Source organism: Mercenaria mercenaria, chromosome 12 (assembly GCF_021730395.1).
Source record: "Mercenaria mercenaria strain notata chromosome 12, MADL_Memer_1, whole genome shotgun sequence".
Taxonomy (NCBI): Eukaryota; Metazoa; Mollusca; class Bivalvia; order Venerida; family Veneridae; genus Mercenaria; species Mercenaria mercenaria.
In genome coordinates, this window is record NC_069372.1 from 35,530,627 (window position 1) to 35,556,411 (window position 25,785).

The 25,785-nt window shown below is 33.5% G+C and overlaps 1 protein-coding gene across 5 annotated transcripts in view; it reads left to right on the forward strand.

The window, feature by feature from the left end:
- Positions 1–25,785, forward strand: part of LOC123533861 (olfactomedin-like protein 2B) — a 147,073-nt gene that overhangs the window by 92,863 nt on the left and 28,425 nt on the right. The gene's annotated exons all lie outside the window — the stretch shown is intronic.

Sequence of the window (25,785 nt, forward strand, 5' to 3'; positions counted from 1 at the left end):
TCCTACTGTAACTTTCTTGTTTTGGATAATGGAGGATACCAATATATCACTCTAACTGAGTATTATTTCAGGCTTGTCGGGCACTTGGACAAACCCACGATCTTCTATTATATAAATAAGAATACTACACTCAAAGTGAGGTATAAAACTCATAATATTGATTCGAAGGCAGCGACCTCCCCCACTCAGCCAAGTAGGCCCCAGCATTCTAACTCAATCGTCATTTACGAAATATACAAACATGATTTTGTCAGACATTGATGATGCCACTTGCCATAATTATATACCAATCATAAAAGGCATAAATTTAATACATATAATGATGTCATATTCATTGCGTTATTAACTTAAATGTCTTGACAATTCCAAGTTTTATGATACTTTTTGTTGAGTATAATACATTATAAAATAGATTGTCTGTAATTCACGTTTGATATAACCCTGAGGGCATTAAGCAGAACTGCTAGCGATAAGTATCAGGAATAAATAATTAATCACAGTTTTCCATAACATCCTAATAGCATCTACATTTTATTAGCGAAGAAAACATTTTATAGTGATGATTATACTTATATATCAAAAGTGAGAACTTACTTAATATTAGGGCTGTGTAAACAAGAGAACTTTGCGTCATGCACTATTATATCTGGCACATTCAGTTCATTTCAAGATAGTTCGGTGCCGAGACATTGTGATTGATCAACAGAAAAAAATATTTTAAGTACTCAATACTTCATAAAATATAACTTTTATTATTTTTCTCATTAAGTTTTGAAACAGGTAGTGCTGGCAGAATGGAGAGAGATGGATGTATTCGCTTTGAAGTGGACCGTAAAACCATGAATATCTAAAGAATCGAAAGCACTGAGACACTTCAATATATATATATACAGATGAAATCTCGTATTAAAGCATTTGAAGTTTAGGAAATGCCATGAAGTGGGCACTTTTGAGTTCCATTACGTTGCGTATAAGATCTACATAGTATGCTAAGGGGTGAGAGGGACGTTGAGTTACCCCTCACCAACACATACAATCAAACCGATCTGGTTATTAGCTCGATTATTATAGTCTAAAGTAGTTGCTTTCTATTCTTATAGATTGAATAAACTGTCTCGAGAGCAGTCTGTAAATACCATGAAGCGACCGTCAATTTTATTGACAATACAGAGAAGAAGATAATTGCATCGAAATTAAATTGTTAATGTATAATTATACAGTATTGAGATCTCCTGGTATTTTTTCCAGGGGCCTATATTATGTGCCTGATGGAATATTAATACCACTTACTTGTACAAAGTCAAAAAGTAGTCAGAGGAAAACAAACATAGAGATGATTTTTAATTTACCATTTATTTATTACCATCCGTCTAATTATTGCTTTAATCATATCGCATTCTACAACAAACAGTATGTACAGGTTGTGTTTGTTTCTCTTATATAACTTAATTGATATTTTTCTGCTGTTCTGACTACCGACTTATACATTATTTATAAGTTTCAATCTATAGCATATATTTAATCATTTTGCAATGCGACATTACATTACATATTTATCACCGGTAAACTGTTCATTATATTAAACCTAGTCCTGCTAAATTTCTATTATGAACTTGTCCATCAATTTGGACAGTACCATTAACTGCTAAAAGGGGTGCATACCAAAAGGTACTGAACAGTGATCAGAGTGCACTGATATGGTCAGCATGATAAGGGTTAAATATATCCGTTGCATAGGCTTGGGTGAAGTGAGGTTCAATATATCTTCCTGTTGGTTGTTATGGCTTCCTGTGCAAACTCATTTGAGATTGTTACGATCGTGGCTTTGATATTGCAAGAGGGTGTCGTCATGTGGATCAAGGTTAAAATGATAGTTCTGGCACAGTTTTGTTATCAATATATCTTTATGTCCCCGAAGATGGGCATATTAAAATCGCACTGTCCGTCCGTCCTTGTATCTGTGCGTCCGTGCGTACGTGCGTGCGTCGGGTAAATTCTTGTCCGGGCTGTAACTCTTCCATCCATAAAGGGATTTTGAAATAACTTGGCATAAATGTTCACCATTATAAGTCGACGTGTCATGCGTCAGACCCCTAGCTCCAAGGCCAAGGTCATACTTAAATGCCAAAGGTTTACATGGTATGTTTTGTGACCAGTCCATAACTCTGCCATCTATAAAGGGATTTTTAAATAACTTGGCATAAATGTTCACCATAATGAGACGACATGGCATGCACAAGACCTAGACCCTAGCTTCAAGGTCAGTGTCACAATTAGAACTCAAAGATTAACAGGGTCTGTTTCGTGTCCGGTCCATAACTTTGCCAATTATCAAGGGATTTGATTTGAAAATAATTTGACACAAATGTGAACCATATTAAGAAGGTGTGTCACACTTATGACCCGGACCTCTTAGGTCAAGGTCAAGGTCATAAAGTGATGTGTGATTTATTTTGCGCATACAACTGTAGCATTCTTGGGCACGCTTCGGGGGCATTTGTCACCAATAGTGACAGCTCTTGTTGTTTATGTGACACAATAAGTATCAAATTGTTTGAGCATCCTCTTTTGGAAATGTAATCTGGCTAGGTAGCAATTCGTGTTCAAATCCTGGATCCGGGTCTCATTTTCAAGAAGAAATGAAATAAATCATCTACATTCATTTGAGACTGACAAAAAAGTACATTTTGAGACTTCTGATGATTCACCTTTGTTTAATGTATTTTCTGAAGATATCTATGTTTGATAACTCTCTGAGGTATGTATCAATATACCTGTTGGCAGGGGTTATCATCTGTTCAACATTTCTTATAAATTATATACAATGTCAGAAATTGAGACGTCTGATTGTTCAACTTTTTTAATGTATTGTCAGAAGATATCTATAATTCATAATTCTGTACTTTACTATCTCTAAGGTATATATCAATATTCCTGTTTGTAGGGGATACCATTCTGTTTTCTTTTATTAATTATTACCATGATTACTACATTATTAATACGATTCTGATACAGTTCTTAAAGTCATCATTGAAGGCGCATAAATGGCAAAAAGCATTTGAAGTAACAAACTTTGCTAAGCAATCACTTAATTTGTTTGGTGAAATTAGGGAAAGATGTCCATCCATGCATTATTTCAGGCACGTTCAGGCTCCTGGCTTTAACGACCTACTTTTCGTAAACGTGGGAGCTACTTTGACTCCGTATTGTTATCACTTATGTTTGAAATGCAAGATAAATTCATTTTTGACCCACTTAAACTTGTGCTTGGAGGGGTTGTAGGCGTTAGGAGTATTAAACATTTCTTTACCTCTTGTGAACAGAAAGAGTCAAACAAAAATTGCAATATTTCTGCGCGTTTGTGCTTCTATTCTTCCAAGAAATTTGCTAATATATTTAATTTGTTTTTGTTTAAATCATTTGAAAACTCGCAACATACACATTGTGTGTGGTTGGGGTTGCTGTATGAATACTGGTTGACATTTGTTTCAATTACATCAGAAATTTATATTGTCCTTCTGTTTTACTTTTACCAATTGTACTTTGAATGAACCGTATGAAGGTCAGCACCTGATACAATGTCATATAAGACACAGAGGCGAGACAGTGAATATACCCGAGTGGTCAAAGACAAACGACAAGTCTGGGATTAAGAGTAAATTGATCGACACTTGCGTCACTGGATGGCAAAAGCAAAATATATATCTAAAGCGGTTTGAATTTCCCAGTGACGTTTTGCTGGCGTTGCATCACTGTTGTCCTTCAGATATTCGGTTAGACCTTGTTGCTTACAGTTTTTTTTTAAGAAGGGCATATATACTAGACTAACAAAATTCCAAGCACGGATGCGATGGGAGCTGAATACTCTCACTCATTTTTGACGCGACAGCATTTCAAAATATAACAAATCAGAGCCTTACCTGATGGGAATAGTTTAACTTAAGCTACAAGATTTTGTCATTCCTATTTGCAGTTTGACAACAAAAAGAAAAGGAAAACGAAAAACAAATTACCCCAAAATTTTACACTATGTGTAGACATAAAGACCGTGTGCATTTTTGTAGCCGAGCACTTAGAGCAAACAAGACGCAGGTTGATTACTTATTCCTTATATTTTAATAAGGTTAAGCAAGCAAAATTTTTATAAATATTAATTAAGTATAAGGTTATCTAGAACAGAGATGCAAGAACCATCTGTACTTTTGATTAGGATGGTATACAGAATGCATGATATTATTTATACTGTTATAGACGTACGTTTGTTTGCAGAATCAAAGCACATATATATCTCGTTAAATGATAAAACTGGGCAAACGAATTTTTTTCTTTCAATAATTTTGCCAATTATGTTATCCATATTGTCAGAAGTACGACAGACATCCCTACGGATATCAAGAGAATTGTGTAAAATAGAAGTAATTGCAAACTTGTTACTTTTCAGAAGTGTTGTTTAATAGCTTATATTATGTTGTTGGGATTATTGGATAATTTGAAGACATGGAATGACTGTGTTGATGTTTCTGACTTCTCAATAGGCGGTTTAAGGCAGAAATTAATTGCTTTTAAGTGCAGAAAACTCCTTATTATCATTCCAGACTGGATAAATTTCTTCATGATCTTATTTACTTTTAATAATATACTTTTGTTTCGAATGTGAAATTGACATTAAGCCCATGTACCCTGTATGTCGTATGTCTAATATGTAACATTCAATCAGCATGTATATGTACGTATATGTATATGCATATGTGTGTTAGATTACACATTGATATAGAAAATAACCGTGCGAAAATCATGTGTGTAAAGGGTGCAGTGTTACATATAGTTGGCGAAAATGGCAACACGCTACTTACCGGAGAAAAGAGCATCAGTACGGCAAATGATACTGTAAAAGGTGAAGGGTGGGGGTAGAGGGAAGAAACACCAAAGTAAAAATCAATATACATAATATATTAAACGAATCGGACAGAAAAACAAGTTGAAAATATGGCGCCTGCTTTGAGGGAAAATATCCTAGATATAGAAACGGGCGGGTTGAACACGTTTAGGGTCATTTCAACCTTACCCTTTTTTAAACTAGTTAGACAACACAGCGTAAATAAAGATAATGCCCCGCTGAGAAAACAGTAGTGATAAAACACCAATCTGTAAAACAAACAAATTGTGTCAACCCGAGGTATCAGTATACCGATTGACACAGCAACTTGTCCGAGGAGGTCAGAGCACCGAGAGCATGTCTTTTATGGCAGGACTAGGCAAATTGCAAGACAAAAAAACTCGTTCCGTTCTTTTAGGATTTATGAGATAAGCATCACGGAGTCTCACACTTTAGTACTATTCTCACCAAAAATGCACTGTGCTTTAAATTATTTTGCATCGTATCATGCCTTAGTAAAGTTTCTAACACATGTTGGAATAAGAGTTTTTATTAGTTTGTTTGTTTTTGCGTAGGTTATTAACTACATTTTCACACTATACAGGGTGTGTACAAAAATGTAAAACCAAGTTCCAGAAGTGTTAAGTTCTGTGCTGTACTTTTGTATATAATTTATTGTAACGACCGTTTCGAAATACAAAGATTTCTAAAGCTAAAATCCTCTTACTTCCGAGCAAGTTCTTGCGATATTAATAAGTTGTGATTATATAGACTTTGTATGATGACGCTCGAGGTAGCAGAGGATAATGACACGTTCAAAGCATAAATCGTCTTTTATCAGACATTTTTGCTTCTCAATTCAAAGTCAAAAACTTCAAGCAACCTTTGGTATAAATCCTTTTTCTTGCATTGATTGTTCCTCTGATAATTTTGTAATTCTGAGATAGATATTGATAGACGAAGGGAGTGACAGATACGACTGCATAATTCACATTGAGTGCTGGAACCACAAGGTTTGCACACATGATCAACACCTGCGCATCCGCGCAGTCTGTCAGATCATGCTGTGCTCAGTTCCATCAATAGGCTAAAAGCAACAGCAGGCCTGACAGACTGCCAGCGAGCTGTTGGATCCAGCTGGCGAACCAATGTTGGTTCCAGGCAGATATTATTACAAATTTAGGAGAGAAACAAGGATTAATCCTGGAAGGCCAGCAACTTTCAGATATGTAAATCTTTTAGAGGAATGGTAGAATGACTGTTACATGGACACGCAATAGCATACTCAATCTATCTCTGTCGATAACTGCACTTACTACAGTGCACATATTGACGACTTTCACTCGTATATCTGTCATATATTCTATAACCGAGCGGTCTTGTTAGCATCAAGTAATGATCTTTCCTCTGTGTTTTCCTTAATAATTGATGCTTTGTTTCATCTCATTGATTGTTTACAAACAAAACAGAATTATTTAGGATCTTACATCAGATAATTTTTGAGTAAAAGAAAGCTGATTCAGCAGGATTTTGGGAGATTAGGGTGATTGGGGTGTTAATGGCATTTTATCTACCTTGTTCGAGCAATGGTTGTGCACCTGCAGACAGTTAACCTAATAAGTGTTCTTTTAGATTATCTTCCAGTACTAACTTGCTTTCCGCAAGTTAAATGTCTCATACAGAAGAACGCGTACACATAACAAAATTTAGTGAATATATTATATTTGTAAATTAGAACTAGCTTCGTAAGTGTAGGACGTTGCCATGTAATACATTACCTGCTACTCACCAAGAGACCAAAAAGAAATACAAATATTTAATCCTCGCTCGGACGGATTATAAATATGTTGAACTGTAACTAATTGTAAATATTTTTCAAATTACTTCAGATAGAAATGTATGAACAAGGCACTGTCTTTGAACACTGCATTGAGCATTGACAATATAAAATGCAGTATCTGTGTTTCCCATTAAACAGCAGAGCTGATTTCAATCCGTGGCAGAAACAAATGTTGTGTAAAATACTAATTGATTTCTTTTTTCCTTTTGTTGTTTTTAGTTGGGTTTAACGTAGCACAAACACAGTTATATGTCCTACTGTAACTTTCAAGTTTTGATGGTGGAGGATACCAAAACACCTCTCTTAACTGAGTATTAATTCAGGCTGGGCGGGCACCTGGGCAAAACTACCGACCTTGTATTATATGAGTGAAAGACTTTCCACATAAAAGAATACAACACTCAAAGCGAGGTATCTAAATCAAAGCGTTGATTCGAAGGCAGCCACCTCCACCTCTCAGCCATGTAGACCCCAACATTCTAACTCAATCTTCATTTTATTTACGAAATATACAAACATGATATTGTCAGACATTGATGACGCCACTTGTTATAATCATATATCAAGCATAGATTTAATACCTAATGATGCCATATTCATAGCATTATTTACTTTAATGTCGAAGAATTCCAAGTTTTATGATAATGTTTGTTGAGTATAGTACATTATAAAATAGACTGTCTGTAATTCACGTTTGATACAACCCTGAGGGCATTCAGCAGAGCTGCTAGCGATAAGTGTCGGGAATAAATAATTAATCACAGTTTTCCATAACAGCCTAATTACGTCTGCATTTTATTAGCTAAGAAAATATTTTATATTGATTATGATTCTTGTATATCAAAAGTGAGAACTAACTTAATGTGTTGACAAGAGGACTTTGCGTCATGAACTATTATTTCTGGCACATTCTCTTCATTACAAAATAGTTCGTTCTCGAGACATTGCGATTAATCAACAAACAATTATTTTAAGTACTCGGTACTTCACAAAAGATATCTTTTATTACTTTTCTCATTAAGTATTGAAACAGGTAGTGTGAGATGGCTTTCTCCGCTTTGGATTTGACCGTAAAACCATGAATGAATATCTAAGGAATCTAACGCACTGAAACACTCCAATATACGTATACAGATGAAATCTCGTATTTAAACATTGGAATTCTAGGAAAGGCCATGAAGTACGCACTTGAATTCCGTTACTTTGCGTATAAGATCTAAATAATATGCTAAAGGGTGAGAGGGATGTTGCATTACCACTCACGAACACATACAATCAAACCAATCCGGTCATTAGCTTTCTTACTATAGTAGTTGCTTCTTCCTCGTACAGACTGTATAAACTGTGTGCAGCAGCAGTATGTAAATACCATGAAGCGACCGTAAATTTTATTGACAGTACATAGAAGAAGATAATTGTATCAAAATTAGATTGTTAACGTATAATTATACTGTTACGTAACAGTATTGTGGTCTACTGGTATTTTTTCAAGGGACCTACATTATGTGACTGATGGAATGGTAATACCTCTCCATTGTACAAGGTTAAAACGTAGTCAGCGGAAAACAAACATAGATTTTATTATTTTATTACCATCCATCTAATTTGTAAACACATCGCATTCTGCAACTGTAAGTATGTACAGGTTATGTTGTTTCTCTTATATAACTTAATTGATATTTCCCCGCTGTCCTGACTAGCGACTATACATTTTTAATTAGTTTCAATCTATCAGACATATTTAATCATTTTGCAATGCAACATAACATTACATATTTATTATACTGTTCAATATATTAAATTCAACAGCTGCATAGGCTTCGGTCAAGTGAGGTTCAATACAATTATCATACTGTTTTTCTGTTATGGTTACTTGTGCCAATTCTTTTTAGATTGTTACGACCGTGGCTTTGATATTGGAAGAGTATGTCGTCATGTGGATCAAAAATGTTTGTTTGTTTTTGTGCAGAAAGCTTAAGGCTGCTGTAACATGTTTTCCGCACCATGACTTTCGGTTTTGTTATCAATACATTTTTGTTTATGTGACACAATAAGTATCAAGATATTTGAGCATCTTCTTTTGGAGTTGTAATGCTGCTGAAGGTTTCTCATTTGTTTGTGATATACTCTAGCAAGGTAGCAATTTGTCTTCAAATCCTGGATCCGGTTCTTATTTTTGAAAGAATCATCTACACACATTTGAAACTGACAAAAGAAGTTCATTTTGAGACTTTGATGGTTCATTTTTGTTTAATGTATTGCCAAAAGATATCTATATTTCATAACTCTGTACTGTGTATATCAATTAACCCGTTGGCTTGGGATACCGTCAGTTTTACATTTTTTATATTTCTAATTATACAATGTCGGAAATTCAATAACATGCATAATCATGGTCGTAGAAATGTTGATAACATCGCCTTTCCTACAAAATAACGCAACAATTTTATTGTTTGCTTCTTTGTATATATATATGTATGTTTTCTACATAATATTAATATGCATAAACATTGTAAGTCCATCTAATACAAAAACAGTTATTCCATAGGCTTCACACACGTCTGATGCAATCTGAATACGTGTTACACAAGCACACTTTCCTCTGATAACAATTAGGCTACATAAAGTTTGATTTACTAGACCAATTAAACAGACATATTATCGTGAAACATGAACTTGTAAGGCAATACATAACACTTCCTGCATGATCATTATTAGTCCTTCAACGGACGGCTCATGTACTCGCGTACTTAAATTTAGAATAAATGAAAAAATGAATAAGTCTTACTTTTTTGCGCTTATTGATCACAATCACCGAAGGCACCAAATAAAGTTAGGTCTTGCCACAATTTGAAATCAGTCTGTTTTTAACACAACGAATCTATGAATAAAGTGTGCATGTTTTTGTAGGCGTATGACGCTGTTTCAAGCTTTTACTGGTGGGCCCCAATTTCACGAAAACACTTAAGTAATTACTTAGTTATGTCTGTTATTTTAAAATCGTGCTATTGCTAAATTATTGATATTTAATGTTGATTTTTTCTATAACAATGTATTTATTCTAGCTAAATTATACTATGGTTGGTAGTATTTGTCTGCAGTACTTATTTCAGTCGCGCAAATATGATAATTCTATTTAATCACGATATAACAATCTTAAGTATTTGCGTAAGTGTATTCTTTATTTATATGTTTCGTTTTCTGTAAAATTCTGAATTGTTTTGATCTATGAAGTTGTCATATACGGTTCTAATATAGATGAAAAAGTCAACATTGAAGACGCATAAAGGGCAAAAAACAAGCAATCGAAATAACAGACTTTGCAAAGCAATAACTTAGTTTTTTCGTGAAATTAGGGCAAGGTGTCCCTCCAGGCATTATTTCCGCCATGTGTGGGCACCTGAATACTACGACCTATCTTTCGTAAAATGCTTTGACTCCGTATTGTTATCATTTCTTTCGTTTTGGATAGCGAGGTAAATGCATTTTTTGATCCACTTAAAGCCATGTTGGGAGGGGATGTAGGCGTTAGGGGTATTGACAATTTCTTTACCTCTTGTGAACAGAATGAATCAAACAAGAGTTGCAATATTTTTGCGTGGTTGTGCTTCCAATAACTTTGCAGATAGATTTAATTTGTCTTAATTTAAATCATTTGAAAACTCGCACCATACACATTATGTGTGGCTTCGGTTGCTGTATGAATACTGATTGACATTTGTTTCACTTACGCTAGAAATTTTTATTGTCCTTCTGTTTTACTTTTGTCAATTGTACTTTTAATGAATAACCGTATGAAGGTCAGCACTTGACACAGACATAAGACAGAGATGGCTCGCGAGACAGTGAGTATTTTGGAGTGGTCAAAGTCAAAAGACCCATCTGGGGTAAGAGTAGATTGATCTACAATGACATAAGACAGAGTTGCGAAACAGTGAGTATATTGGAGTGGTCAAAGACAAACGGACCGTTTGGGATAAAGAGTAGATTGATCGGCACTATCGTCACTACATGGCAAAAGCGAAATATATGTAAACCGGTTTAAATTTCCCAGTGGTGTTTTGCTGGCGTAGCACCACTGTTTTCCTTCAGATATTCGGTTAGACTTTTTTCATCATAAAGCATTTCGTGATAGGTAAGTGGCAAGATTATTGTGAAAGTATCTAGATTTTTCAAACTTTCTCGTACAATTAAGTTCAGACAAAAAGTTTTAACATGCCCGTGTGGCTTGTTAAACGTGAATCAAGTGTCTGAATTAAAGGTATATTAGATTCAAATTCATATTTAAAACATGAATAATGATTTCATATAATTTTTGTAAACATAGAATCAACAAGTTTATGTGTATTATCAGTTTTATGCATTAAGTTTGAAAGAGTACACTCTGTATACATGTATAGATAAACACAGTATAAATGTGTACTACCAGTTTAATTGTAAATGTAGCTCTATATGCAAATATAATTTATATGTTTAGTTAGGCTAAATACAATTGATGAGGATTTTATACATTTGAAGTAAATATCTAAAGATAAAATATATTAGTTAAAGATGCCCATTGGATATCTTTAACCCTTACCCTGCTAAATTTCGATAATGAAGTTGTACAGCTTTCAGTTGGGACAGTACCATTAACAGTTAAAAGGGGTGCATACTAAAAAGATACTGACTTATTGTGCACATTTATTTAGTTTACATATAAAATGTGTTAGGATACAATACTGTTTGCTAAATTTGATTGAACAAAGCGATGCTGCCACAGACATTGCTAATTTTGATTGAACAAAGCGATGCTGCCACAGACATTCCTAATTTTGATTGAACAAGCGATGCTGCCACAGACACGTAAGTTCTATATTTCCCTTTATGTAGCAGGATGAAATTGGTAAATATATAATTGTTAGGCATATATTAGCACTTTCTGATAACCTGATATTGCTTAGTTTTAATTACTAAAGCGAAGTCTGGGCAAATCTGTAAAGAGTCAAGTGTCTTTTAGGTGAAGTGAACAACAACACTCAAATGATCTGGTAAATTAAAACTTATGTCATTACAAAATAGGTATAAGTTGTTGGAATCAAAGAAAACGGATATATATGAAAAGTACATTAAAAGCTGAAAATATATTTTGATCACCCAAGTTGAAATGAATGATATTCATTGTAAAAAGATCTGATATGCACTCCTGAATTATATAAATTGTAGTAATATCAGAATGCATGTTTGAAAATTGTTAAAAAGATATTATATATTTTTCGCCTTATAGGTCTTTCATTCGAATTTAAATCCTGTTAGCAGAAATTGAATGAAAATATAAATAAGGCAATGAATTGCAGGACGAATATCACTTTGTTGTAGAATATGTCCTGTATGATGGTTCAAGGAAACACATTTTTGTTACTTACCAAGGAAACGAGAAAGAGTATGGCAGATAGTAATGTCGTTTTCTTTTTCAACTTAATCATTGTTTCATTAGATTACCGATAATTTCCCAATTGTTCATTAAGTACCATTAAAATCTATAAGAAAACGTTTGATTCTGCATTTGTTTGTTTTTGCAAATACACTTTTAGGTTAGACCACAGAGAAAAGAAGATATTTATAAACTATTGAATCATATTATATCAAAATATTTTGATATTCTAAATTACAAGTATCAATTTAATCAGCGCTTACTTGAATGTACGTTAGACTTGTTCTAATAATAAATCTACAATAATAACCTGCGAAGGCATGTAACGCAATAAAATAAAACAATAACACGCTCGGTCTGACTGAGTCTGTTCATGAAAAATGAAATATACAGTACCCTAAATTTAATACCGGGTCCAGAAAAAATGGTGGCATTTCAAGTACAAAAAAGTCAAACTAGACACCATACAATTTTAACAATTTACCATTTACTGTTTAATGTGACTGAACCCATATATTGTTACTTATTGTTTCTGGTTGAATGTATAACTTAATTGATATTACTCTGCTGCCTTGACAACCAACTGATAAATTCTTAATAAGGTTCAATCAATCATTTCACATTGCTACCACACATTGCATACTTATCATACAGTTCTTTGTTTTTAATTTATTTGTACATGACATGTTCTTGTTACTGTTGGCATGTTGCGGTCGGATTTGTTGTTGCTATTTGCTGTTGTCATATCAAATCAGATTCGAATCATTGTTTTGGCTTGCATAATCTATATTTACATAGTTATTTGAATGTGCAGTATGGCTGCGGCTCTTAAACTGATATGTATACTGATAGGTGTGACGCCTTGAGATAGTGTTCAGCCGTGATATCTACATATCCGTTTTCGGATTTGTTGGTAACGTTTGTCAGAGAGTAGGCTAGCCTGGGAACCCAGTCTGCCATTTTATAACTTTTTTTTCTACCTGCAAATTGACAGCCTGGGAAAACCTGTTTTCCGGTCGCAGCGCCACCTATATTACACCCGAAATATGCGGGTTTTTGATAAAGGAGGATAACTTCTGAAAGCAATAATCCATGGCTAAAAATAGAAACGGAATTCTCACGGAAAAGACAAATCGGAATTGTGTACTTCCGAAGGTTTCCGAACAATTCCGGGCCATAGACAAATACCAGTTTGTATCACCATAGCCTTTCCAGCAAGTTGTAACAACTTTTAAATATGTCAGTATAAACTTAAATTTGTGTCGTAGCTATCAAGGTGTTATATTAATGCAGACCTAGTGATCTACGAAAATTGCCGAATTTTCGGCAAAATTGCCTCGTTTTCGTTTCAAACAAGTGCAAATATGATCACATAGTAATTAGGCTAATTACAGAAAATCGATAATCAGTAGTTACATGGAAACTCCCTCAGATTTCGCCAGGCGTTGATAATGTCAAAAACTCGATGATTGCCAATTAACACTAATTAGCGCAAATTAAGTGATCTTTAATGCATAGGTATTAGGTATGATATCTTCTGACAAAGCACAAATATTATCAACAGCTTCCCAGGCTAACACTAGGCTCGTATTGATGCAGGGTTCAAATCCCGGTGCCGAGTCTAGGTATTGATATCAAATGGAATATGTTATTTAAATCTATTGCCATGGACAAAAGTAGTGCCATTTGCTCTGGGTTTCCTAAATTCAGCAATAAAAAGTATAAATATTTCATACGTGTGTACACTGTACTCTCTTTAAATAAATCTCTAGTAAATATCATAATTCATGTTGGCAGAGATGGCAGAGAAAAACAGCTCATACACATCTGTTCAACATTCCTTACTGTACCTTTAGATTGTCAGAAATTTTGCTACACGTAGAATCATGTCTTGTAGAAATGTTAACTGCAACACCTGTCAAACTAACGACACGAGATATTTGCTTGCCTACATTCGATGTATCAAGAAATAGATCAGGTATTGTTTACATAAGAAACTTTATACATGCAACTGGTTTCGAAACTCGCATGCTTTTTGACAAAAAAGTAACTACGGAAAGTAAAATAAGACTGGACGTCATTAAGTGCATGGCAATACGTTAAGATCTGGTAATTATTTTTACCTATTGCATTTTAGGAGGAAATATTTAAATTGCACTAGGGAATGAAAGTCAGAATCGGATACATTGACATATGACAGAATAACAAGACATCGCTGACAAAAGACCTGTCAGGGACTTGGGCCCGACTGATCGGTACCTTCAGTCAAGCACTAACGTCAGTACAATTGTGATTATATAGACGTGGTATGATGATGCTCGAGGTAGAGGATATTGACACGTTCATATCGTCTTTTATCAGACATTTCTGTTTCTCAATTCGAAGTCAGTCGTAAACCTCAAGCAACCTTTGGTATAAATCCCTTTTCTTGCATTGATTGTGCCTCTAATAATTTAGTATATCTGAGATAGATAGTGATAGATGAAGGGAGTGATGGATAGGTCTGCATAATTCAGATATTAATTGATTAATTTAGCAGAGAAAACAAAAGGAATTAATTCAATGGAAAGTGCCAAGCAAACTTACAGCATAATGTGAATCTTTTAGAGGAATGGTAGAATTACCGTTTCATGGACACGACACAACAAACTCAATCTATCTCTGTCGATAACTGCACTTACTCATATATTTCGTATAGTGCACATATTGATGACTTTCACTCGTATATCTGCTATATATATATATATATATATATGCTATAACCGAGCGGTCTTGTTAGCATCCAAGTAACGATCTTTCATCTGTTTTTCCTTAATAATTGATGCTTTGTTTCATCTTATTGATTGATAAAAACAAAACAGAATTATTTATGATCTTACATCAAAAAAGTTTTGAGTAAAAGAAAGCTGATTCAGCAGAATTAAGGGGGAGTTGGATGGGTGGGGTGACAGTGCCAGTTTATCAACCTTGTTTGAGTAATGGTTATGTATCTGTAGGACGTTAACCTAAGAAGTGTTGTATATTTTTTTAGATACTCTTCCATTACTAACTTGCTTTCCGCAAGTTAAGTGTCTCATACAGGAGAACACGTACATATAACAAAATATAGTGACTGTATTATTTTTTGTAGAAGTTGGAACTAGCTTCGTAAGTGTAGGACGTTGCCATGTAATACATTACCCGCGACTCACCAAGAGACCAAAAAGAACGTAGCCAAATATTTAATCCTCGCTTGGACGGATTAGGAATATGTTGAACAGTTACAAAATTGAAATATTTTGCAGCTATTCGTACAATTCAAGATAAAAATGTATAAACAAGGCACTGTCTGCGAACACTGCATTGAGCATTAACAAATTAAAATGCAGTATCTGTGATTCCCATTAAACAGCACATATGGTTTCAATCCGTGGCAGAAACAATTGTTGCGTAAAATACTAATTATTTTTTCTTTCTTTTGATTTTTAGTTTGGTTTAACGTAACACAGACACAGTTATAAGACCTACAGTAACTTTCTAGTTTTGGATGATGGAGGATACCAAGATGTCACTCTAACTTGGTATTGATTTAGGCTGGGCGGGCAATGGACAAACCCACGACCTTCTATTATATATATTAGAATACTACACTCAAAGCCACCTCCGCCTCTCAGCCAAGTGGGCACCAACATTCTAACTCAATCTTCATTTTATTTACGAAATATACAAACATGATATTGTCAGACATTGATGATGCCACTTGCCATAATTATATATCAAGCATAAAAAGCATAAATTTAATACCTCATAATTCATTGCGTTATTTTCTTCAATATCTTAACAATTCCAAGTTTTATGATAATGTTTGTTGAGTATAGTACATTATAAAATAGATTGTCTGTAATTCACGTTTGATATAACCCTGAAGGCATTCAGGAGAACTGCTAGCGATAAGTATCAGGAATAGATAATTAATCACAGTTTTCCATAACATCCTAATTGCATCTACATTTTATTAGCGAAGAAAACATTTTATAGTGATGATGATACTTGTATATCAAAAGTGAAAACTAACTTAATATTAGGGTTGTGTAAACAGGGGAACTTTGCGTCATGCACTATTATATCTGGCACATTCAGTTCATTACAAGATAGTTCGGTGCCGAGACATTGTGATGAGTCAACAGAAAAAATATTTTAAGTACTCAGTACTTCACAAAATATATCTTTTATTACTTTTCTCATTAAGTATCGAAACAGCTAGTGCTGGCAGCATGGAGAGAGATGGATGTATTCGCTTTGAATTGGACCGTAAAACCATGAATGAATATCTAAAGAATCTAAAGCACTGAGACACTCCAATATATATACAGATGAAATCTCGTATTTAAGCATTTGAATTCTAGGAAATGCCATGAAGTGGGCACTTTTGAATTCCATTACGTTGCGTATAAGATCTACATAGTATGTTCAGGGGTGAGAGGGATGTTGAATTACCCCTCACGAACCAATCCGGTTATTAGCTTGCGTTCTATAGTAGTTGCTTTATGCTCTTATAAATTGTATAAAATGTCGCAACAGCAGTCTGTAAATACCATGAAGCGGTCGAACATTTTATTGACAGTACATAAAAGAAGATAGTCATATCTAAATTAACTTGTTAACGTATAATTATACAGTACTGAGTCTTTGAGCAAAACAAGCATAGATTTTCAATTCACCATTTATTTATTACCATCCATCAAAGCTGTAAACTATCGCATTCTGCAACAAATAGTATGTACAGGTTCTATTTCCCCACTGTCCTGACTACCGACTTATACATTATTAATTAGTTTCAATTTATCAGTCATATGTAATCATTTTGTAATACAACATAAAATACATATTTATTATACTGTTCATTATATTACTTATATCCGCTGCATAGGCTTGGGTCAATAGAGGTTCAATTTATCATCCTGTTTTCTGTTATGGTTACTTGTGCAAACTTTTTAGATTGTTACGATCGTGGCTTTGTTATTGCAAATGTGAATAAAAATGTTGTTTTTTTCGTGCAGAAAGGCTGCTGTAATGTTTTCCGCACTAAGACTTTCGGGTTTTATTATCAGTACATTTTTGTTTATGTGACACAATAAGTATCAATCAAATTATTTGAGCATCCTCGTTTGAAGTTGTAATGCTGTTGGAGGTTTCTCATTTGTTAGCAAAATAGCAATTTGTGTTCAAATCCTGGATCCAGTTCTTATTTTTGAGTAAAAATGAAACAATCATCTACATTCATTTGAGACTGACAAAAGAAGTACATTTTGAGACTTTTGATGGTTCATCTTTGTTTAATGTGTTGTCAGAACATATCTATATTTCATAACTCTGTACTATACTATCTCTAAGGTGTATATCAATTCACATGTTGGCTGGGGATACCGTCAGTTTAACAATTCTTATATTATTTATTACAACAATGTCAGAAATTCAATGAAATTGAACATGTAAGGAAATATATAACATTTCCATGTAACATTTCTTGCATTATCAATGGATTTTGATATAGATGAAATTGTCATATACGGTTCTGATATAGATGAAAAAAGTCAACATTAAAAACGCATAAAGGGCAACACCAAGCATTTGAAATAAAATACAACAAATGAACTTTGCCAAGCAATAACTTAGGTTATTCGTGAAATTGGGGCAAGGTGTCCCTCCAGGCATTATTTCAGGCATGTGTGGGCACCTGGGTACCACGACCGATCTTTCATAAACGTAGGAGCTGCTTTGACTCCGTCATCATTTCTGTTCGTTTTGGATAGCGAGGTCAATGCATTGTTGATTTAAACCAGTGCTTGGAGGGGATGTGGGCATTTGGGGTATTGACAATTTCTTTCTTTATTTTTTTACTTCTTTTAAAGTATTCTCAACAAGAGAGTGTTAGACAATTATATGACTATAAACCTATTGTTGCTTACAAAAGACCCAAGAATATTCAAGATGTTTTAGTTCATTCTAGGCTGAGTAAGAAAGACAAAAATTGACAATTTTCTTTCTTTATTTTTTTACTTCTTTTAAAGTATTCTCAACAAGAGAGTGTTAGACAATTATATGACTATAAACCTATTGTTGCATACAAAAGACCCAAGAATATTCAAGATGTTTTAGTTCATTCTAGGCTGAGTAAGAAAGACAAAAATTGTAGTGTAAGTAAATGTTATAGACGTCGCTGTACACACTGCTTAAATATTAATGAAGATAATTCATTTTCTAGTTCCACCAATTCATCTTGTTATAATGTTAGACATGATCTGTCATGCAATTCAACTGATGTTATTTACTTAATAACATGTAATAAATGTTTTAAACAGTATGTTGGACAAACGCACCAGCAATGTTCACAAAGAATGAATAGTCATAGATTTGTTATCAATCATTATCCAGAAACTACTACTAATGTTTCTGAACATTTTAATTCTCAAGGACATACTATCCAGGATTTCTCTTTTATGCCCATTGATAAAGTAACTTATCCTTGGAAAAGGCTTTTAAAAGAGACTTCCTGGATGTACCGTTTGGGCACTGTGTCTCCACAAGGAATGAATTCAAAAATTCTGTATTAATGCCTTTCTGAAATACTTGTTATATATGTATATTTTATTACTTGTATGTATTCCATAATCAGTTTTTACTGGTGCCATTCCTTAACCATTGCACTTATACTGCATTTTTTCACCAGTTTTTATGTATCATACTATGATCCTGTTTATGATTTTTACGCCAAACTCTTTGTTTAATTTTGACGTTGTCGTCATCGACGTCGTTTGACGTTGACGTCACTTCCTTTGTTATGTTTATTTTGAACCCTGAAGAAGGCTGATGTAGCCGAAACGTTGGTTAAAAATAAAGTGACTTGTTTTTAAAAAGTTTTTGTAGTTTTGACTACTTTTAATACTTATATTTTACCTCTTGTGGACAGAATGAATCAAACAAGAGTTTATATATTTTTGCGCGGTTGTGCTTCTATTCTTCCAAGAAATTTGTTAATAGAATTGATTTGTTTTGGAAACTCGCCTCATACATATTGTGTGCGGTTGCGGTTGCTGTATGAATACTGATTGACATTTGTTTCACTTATAGTAAAAATTTATATTGTACTTCTGTTTTTTTTTTTTTTTTTTTTTTTTTTTTTTTTTTTTTTTGCCCAGTTGTACTTTTAACGAAATAACCGTATGAAGGTCAGAACCTGCTTCAATGATATAAGACAGAGTGGCGAGACAGTGAGTATATTGGAGTGGTCAAAGACAAACGACCCGTCTGGGGTTAAGAGTAGATTGATCGGTACTAACGTCACTAGATGGCAAAAGCAGAATATATCTAAAATGGTTTACATTTCCCAGTGCTGTTTTGCTGGCGTTGAATCTCTGTTGCCTACAGGTTTTATTTTGAAGAGGTACATATATCATAGACCAACAAAAGTCCAAGCACGGAGAGGCGTTTTTCATCCACAATATGGCGCTGAAAGACTGTTTCCGTGAGTTGCTTCTTGTTGCTGCCGTGAAAACTGAAGTACAGATATCATATAATTAAACAAGTTATTGATAACATTTCTGTGGAAAAAAGAAAAGAATGTAAATAAGCAGTAGAACTTCGTCATCAATATTTGTCTTTACACTACCTACATTAGTAAGGCTTTTTTCCGTTGAAATTATTTCTCTTATTTTTTTCTTGAATATGTTCTGTTTCAATACCAAACACATTGTAAAATGAGCTCTGAGTTTTTCTTAAAAACACAAATCATAAAGCTTTTCGTGATAGGTAAATAGCAAGATTATTGTGAAAATATCTGGATTTTTAAAACTTTCTTATTTATACAATTAAGTTCAGACAAAACGTTTTAACATTCCCGTGTGGCTTGTTAAACTTGAATGAAGTGTCTGAATTAAAGGTATATTAGACCCAAAGTAATATTTTAAAACGTAAACAATGACCTCATATAGGTTGTGTAAACATAGAATTAACAAGTTTATATGTAATATGAATTAAGTTTGAAATTGTACACACTGTATACATGTATAGATAAACACAGTATAAATATGTACTACCACTAAAACTGCCTGCAGCTATTCAATGGCATTTAATTGTGAATGTAACTCTACATGCAAACATAATTCATATATTTAATAAAGCTAAATACAATTGATGAGGATTTTATACATTTGAAGTAAATATCTAAAGATAAAATATTTTAGTTAAAGATGCCCATTGGATATCTTTAAGTGTTGTGAACTTTTGTGCTGAAGTAGAAATTTATGAGTTTAATACAGCGGCTTCAAATAGTCATATAAAATATCGTATCTTAATTGAGCATTGTATTAACTAGATTACTGTGTCTGCCATTCAGGTTTGTTATAACCCATCATACAACAGCACTGCCATCAGTGACAGGGATTAATAAGAATAAACAATTAACCACATAGTTCCTTAACAACCAGATTAAATCTGCTTTTCATTGGGGAAAAGAATTTGTGCAAAATAAAGATGAAAGAAAATATATCAAGTAACTGACAGTAATTTCCTACAGTTAAGATTATGAGTTTAATGGTTGCCTGACTAGCTAAGTGGTGAAACCTGAATTCATTCTCTGCGTCATTCAAAAAAAAAAGAGAGAGAAAAAAAAGAGATAAAATAAGACACGAGGAAAACACTAATTTCGCAGTGGACTGATTGGTAGATATTTATATTTGCATTTTTCAAGCACTTTAGTGAGTAATAATCATACAAGATATACAGATAACTAAAACAGATAGAACGCATCATTCGTGAAGAAATGAAATGATTTTTTCGGTATTCATGCGAAATGAACGACAGAATCGGATCGGCAAATCCATGAATCGCGCTAGCGATTCACGTTTAATCTGCCGACCCTATTCACCGAAAAAAAAAATAGTTTCATTTCTTATATTTACATTATATTTCCTTTCCATTTGTAAACTATATACTATTATGAATTGCATATTATTTGTAGCATTTAACATTAAAATCAGCTTCACGGCCATTCTGTTCACCAGACGGAACAACTACGACGTCATCTAAGGAACGTTCTCCCAGACTATACGCGGACGTCGTCAAAACAGCGGTCGGTTATCACTAAGCAGCGATGATGTACATGTTACTTTCGCGCCTTTCCTTTTGCTGTTCATACGAAATGAACGTCAACAAATCCAATGGAAAAGAATAGGGCGAATGTAAATATTTATACATACACGATAAATGCGATTTCAGTTCGAGTTGGTGATTGATAAGATTTTATGGCATCTAAGCACCATTTTTAAACATTCTCGGGAGTGAAATTATAGGAAGGGACAAACGTGTGAAGGTTTGATATAAAAAGACAATATTGCCATTTAGGTTGGTCATACTGTAAGTACATAAACTGAAATGAAATTGTTAACATCTTCTAAGAGTGACAATACGTGAATATTATGACACGCCTGTAGCATAAAGCAATAACGTGCTTGTTAGGATACAAAAGTGTTTGTTAATTTTGATTGAACAAAGCCATGATAAAACAGACACGTCGTCTATAGGTTCCATGATGTTGCATGGATTATTGGACAGTTTGGGAGCATAAAATGAACAGTCTTGGGTGTGTGTTAAAGTTAAATTTAAAAGTAAAGACACTCATTAATTTGTCATTTTTCCCGATATGATTGGATTGTATCATCGGCGGGATGCGCTTTATATCAGTTCACATGTAAGGCGCTATATCATATCTTTTTAAACAACATTTTATAAACATTCTAAACCAGATAATTTTCTTCATGATTTTAATTATATCAAGGTTTCCATTTTGAATGTGAAATGGGACTTAATCGCGTATATATCACATAGTGTTTGTGCATGTCGTAATGTCTAATATGTAATATTCAAACAGAGAAAATAATTGTGTTAAAATCACGTGCGTTACATATATTTGATCAAAACGGCATCACGTTACATACCGGACAAACGAGCAGCTACAAAGCAGATACGCCTGTCCAATTACAGCTAATTCATTGTTTTTACCTTATTTGTCTACATGTGAATATATGGAAACGTCCAAGTGAATATCTTAAACTGAACTTTGACTGGTCGCAGACACGTTAGTTCTATAATCTATAGTTCCCTTTATGTAGCAGGATGAAAATTATAAATATATACCTATTAGGCATATATTACCACTTTCTGATAACCTGATATTACTTATTTTTAATTACTGAATCGATCTGAGCAAATCTGTAAAGAGTCAAACGTGCTTTGCTTTTGCAAATGTCTTCTATTAGGTGTAGTAATCAATACTCAAATGATCTGGTAAATTAGAACTTATGTCATTACAAAATATGTATATGTTTTTGGAATCAATGAAAACGGATATATTTGAAAAGTACATTAATTTAAAAGCTGAAATATATTTTGATCACCCAAATTGAAATAAATGATGTTCGTTATAAAAAGATCTGTTTTGCACTCCTGAATTATATAAATTTTAGTTATGTCAGAATGCATGTTTGAAAATTGTTAAAAAGATATTATATATTTTTCGCCTTATAGGTCTTTCATTGGAATTTAAATCCTGTTAGCAGAAATTGAATGAAAATATAAATAAGGCAATGAATTGCAGGACGAATATCACTTTGTTGTAGAATATGTCCTGTATGATGGTTCAAGGAAACACATTTTTGTTACTTACCAAGGAAACGAGAAAGAGTATGGCAGATAGTAATGTCGTTTTCTTTTTCAACTTAATCATTGTTTCATTAGGTTATCCATCATCTCCCAATTGTTTATTAAGTACCATTAAGATCTATAAGAAAACGTTTGATTCTGTATTTCTTCGTGTTTACAATTACACTCCTAGGTTAGACCAAAGAGAAAAGAAGATTTTTATAAACTATTGAATCATATTTTTTTCAAAATATTTTAATATTCTAAATTACAAGTATCAATTTAATCAGCGCTTGCTTGAATGCACGTTAGACCTGTTCTAGCTGCAAGAATAACCTGCGAAATCATGTAGCGCAATAAAATAAAACAATAACACGCTTGATCTGACTGAGTCTATTCATGAAAGATAATGAAATAAACAGTCCCCAAATAAATTTAATTACTGGGTCCAGAAAATATTGTGGCATATCAAGTAAAAAAAAAAATAGTCAATTAAACTAGACACCATACAATCTTAACAATTTACCATTTATCGGTTAATGTGACTGCACCCATATATTATTACTTATTGTTTCTGTTTGAATGTATAACTTAATTGATATTGCTCTGCTGCCTTGACGACCAACTGATAAATTCTTAATAAGGTTCAATCAATCATTTTACAATATTACCATACATTGCATATATATCATACAGTTCTTTGTTTTCAATATATTAACCATGGGATAGATCTGGGTCATAGGCCGTACCTATATATATGTACAGGTGATGTTGTCTATATATATATATATATGTACAGGTGATGTTGTCTATATATATATGTATAGGTGATGTTGTCTATATATATGTACAGGTGATGTTGTCTATATATATGAACAGGTGATGTTGTCTATATATGTACAATATATATGTACAGGTGATGTTGTTTATATGTATGTACAGGTGATGTTATCTATTGTCCTGTTTCTAAACTGTTTCGGTTGGGTTTGTTGGTGCTGACGCCTTATCCATTCAGTGTCCAATCCTGCTGCCGGTTCAAACAATGGATGTTCACGAGCAAGAATGTTGTAAATTGTCTCCCACTCTTAGATTCAAAAGCATCAACAGTGCGACGTATCATGATTAACAGCATTTCTTTTTTACATTCATGTTTTCTGTTTTTTTGTTTGTTGGTCTTAGACTCTAGACTCATATCGATGCGGGTTCAAGTCTAGGCTGAATGGAACTTGAATATTTCATTTTATATGTCAATTTGAGAAGAACAAAGAAAATGTATTTTTACATTTTCACATTTTTTATTAAGACTTCTACTGGGTACCCTTTGCATAATACATGGTCAGTATTTCTGTCACAATAACTGTCACTTTCGCAGGTACTCTGTCACTATAAGAAAGAAAAACAAACAACCATAATAGAAAAAAAAAAGGGAGACAAACGAAATTGGATCTTTTGTTCAGTTACTGCGAATCATTAATATTCGTGATATACCTACTTTCGTGGATTTTGTGCTAGATTTAATTAAAGAAATTAAATCCCAATTAATAAGAAAATTTTGTATTCAGTTAATGTTCCAAATATGAAACCGACAAATTCATGTCTCAGTGAAATAGCTGTTTTCGTCAAACGACAAAATTTCATACAGTAGTAGAGGGCCTCAGTTGTCATGTGGTCAAAGTTGTCGACTCCGAACCACTTGCCCCTAACCACCGGAGACGTAAACTTATCCCAGTGAAATTGCCGTTTTCATAAAAACCACACAATTTCATACCGGTTCGCACAGTAGCAGAGTACCTCCGTTGTCGTGTGGTCAAGGTTGTCGGCTTCGAACCACTTGCTCCCTTACCGTTAGGGAAGTAGAATTCTTTCATATCAAAAAGCCACCCAGCTTGCTTACGAAGATCGTTGGTTCTATCCAGGTTTCCGTTTGTTTCTGGAAAAATGCCAGAAAAGATACTTACGGTATTTCTCCGCCTTCAAAGGCAGTTCAGTCATGTAGTAGCAATGTTCATATTTGTTTGCTACGCAAAACCATGATCATTGCAGCAGATGTTTTTCTATATCCTTAATATATTTTGTGCGAACCGTGTTTCTAACGCAATGTTTACTCACCAATTTTAATGAAAAGGGAAATAATGATAATAAAGCAATAGAACCAGCAAGACTATTTGTCGAAACGTATATATCTTTTTCTTATTGAATGAATTTTCATCAGCGTGCGTTTCAATACCAAATAAAGTGGCTTTTCCATTATTCTCCAAATATATTTCTTTCTGAAAACAGACTATGTGCAAAGTTATTTTGAAGTTTCATCATGAAAGTTAATAGAATTTTCAAAACTCATTTAAACATACAATTATGTTCAGGCAGACAGTTTTGACAACTCCGTGCGGTTTGTTATTCTTTAGGTATTGTCTAGTATTTCGTTGTCATAAATTGAAATTATATGCATTCTCCGCAGCATTTCAAAAATATAGCAAGATATAAACAAATTTTACCATAATTGACAGAAACTTTGTATACTTAATGTAAAAATTAATATAGTAATAATCTAATGATTTGAACAGCACATGATAATTATTTTTCTTTTTTGTACCAAAGATAAGAACGCGTCGCCCAAACGAACACCATATTCGCTTATTGGCCGTAAAACGCGAGAATGTTTAGCCACAAAGGCTTAAGGTTTCATATTTACGCTATCATGTCACCAACTTTTTTGTTTCTTTCAGGATTTTGTTTATGTTTGGTTTATTGTGTGTCATAACATTAGTATGTATACGCGTCATTTCTTTGGATACTACTACAAACATAACTCTCCAGCACAAATGTTCTGTTCTGTTTATGTTCAAGTATCTATCAAATCTTTTTTTTAATTTTAATTAGTGAGATTCCATTAGATTACTGAAGAAAAAAACAATGAAATATATCTTGTAAATTCAAATGCATTACTTTACTCGAATGTTTAAGAATATAAGTAATAAA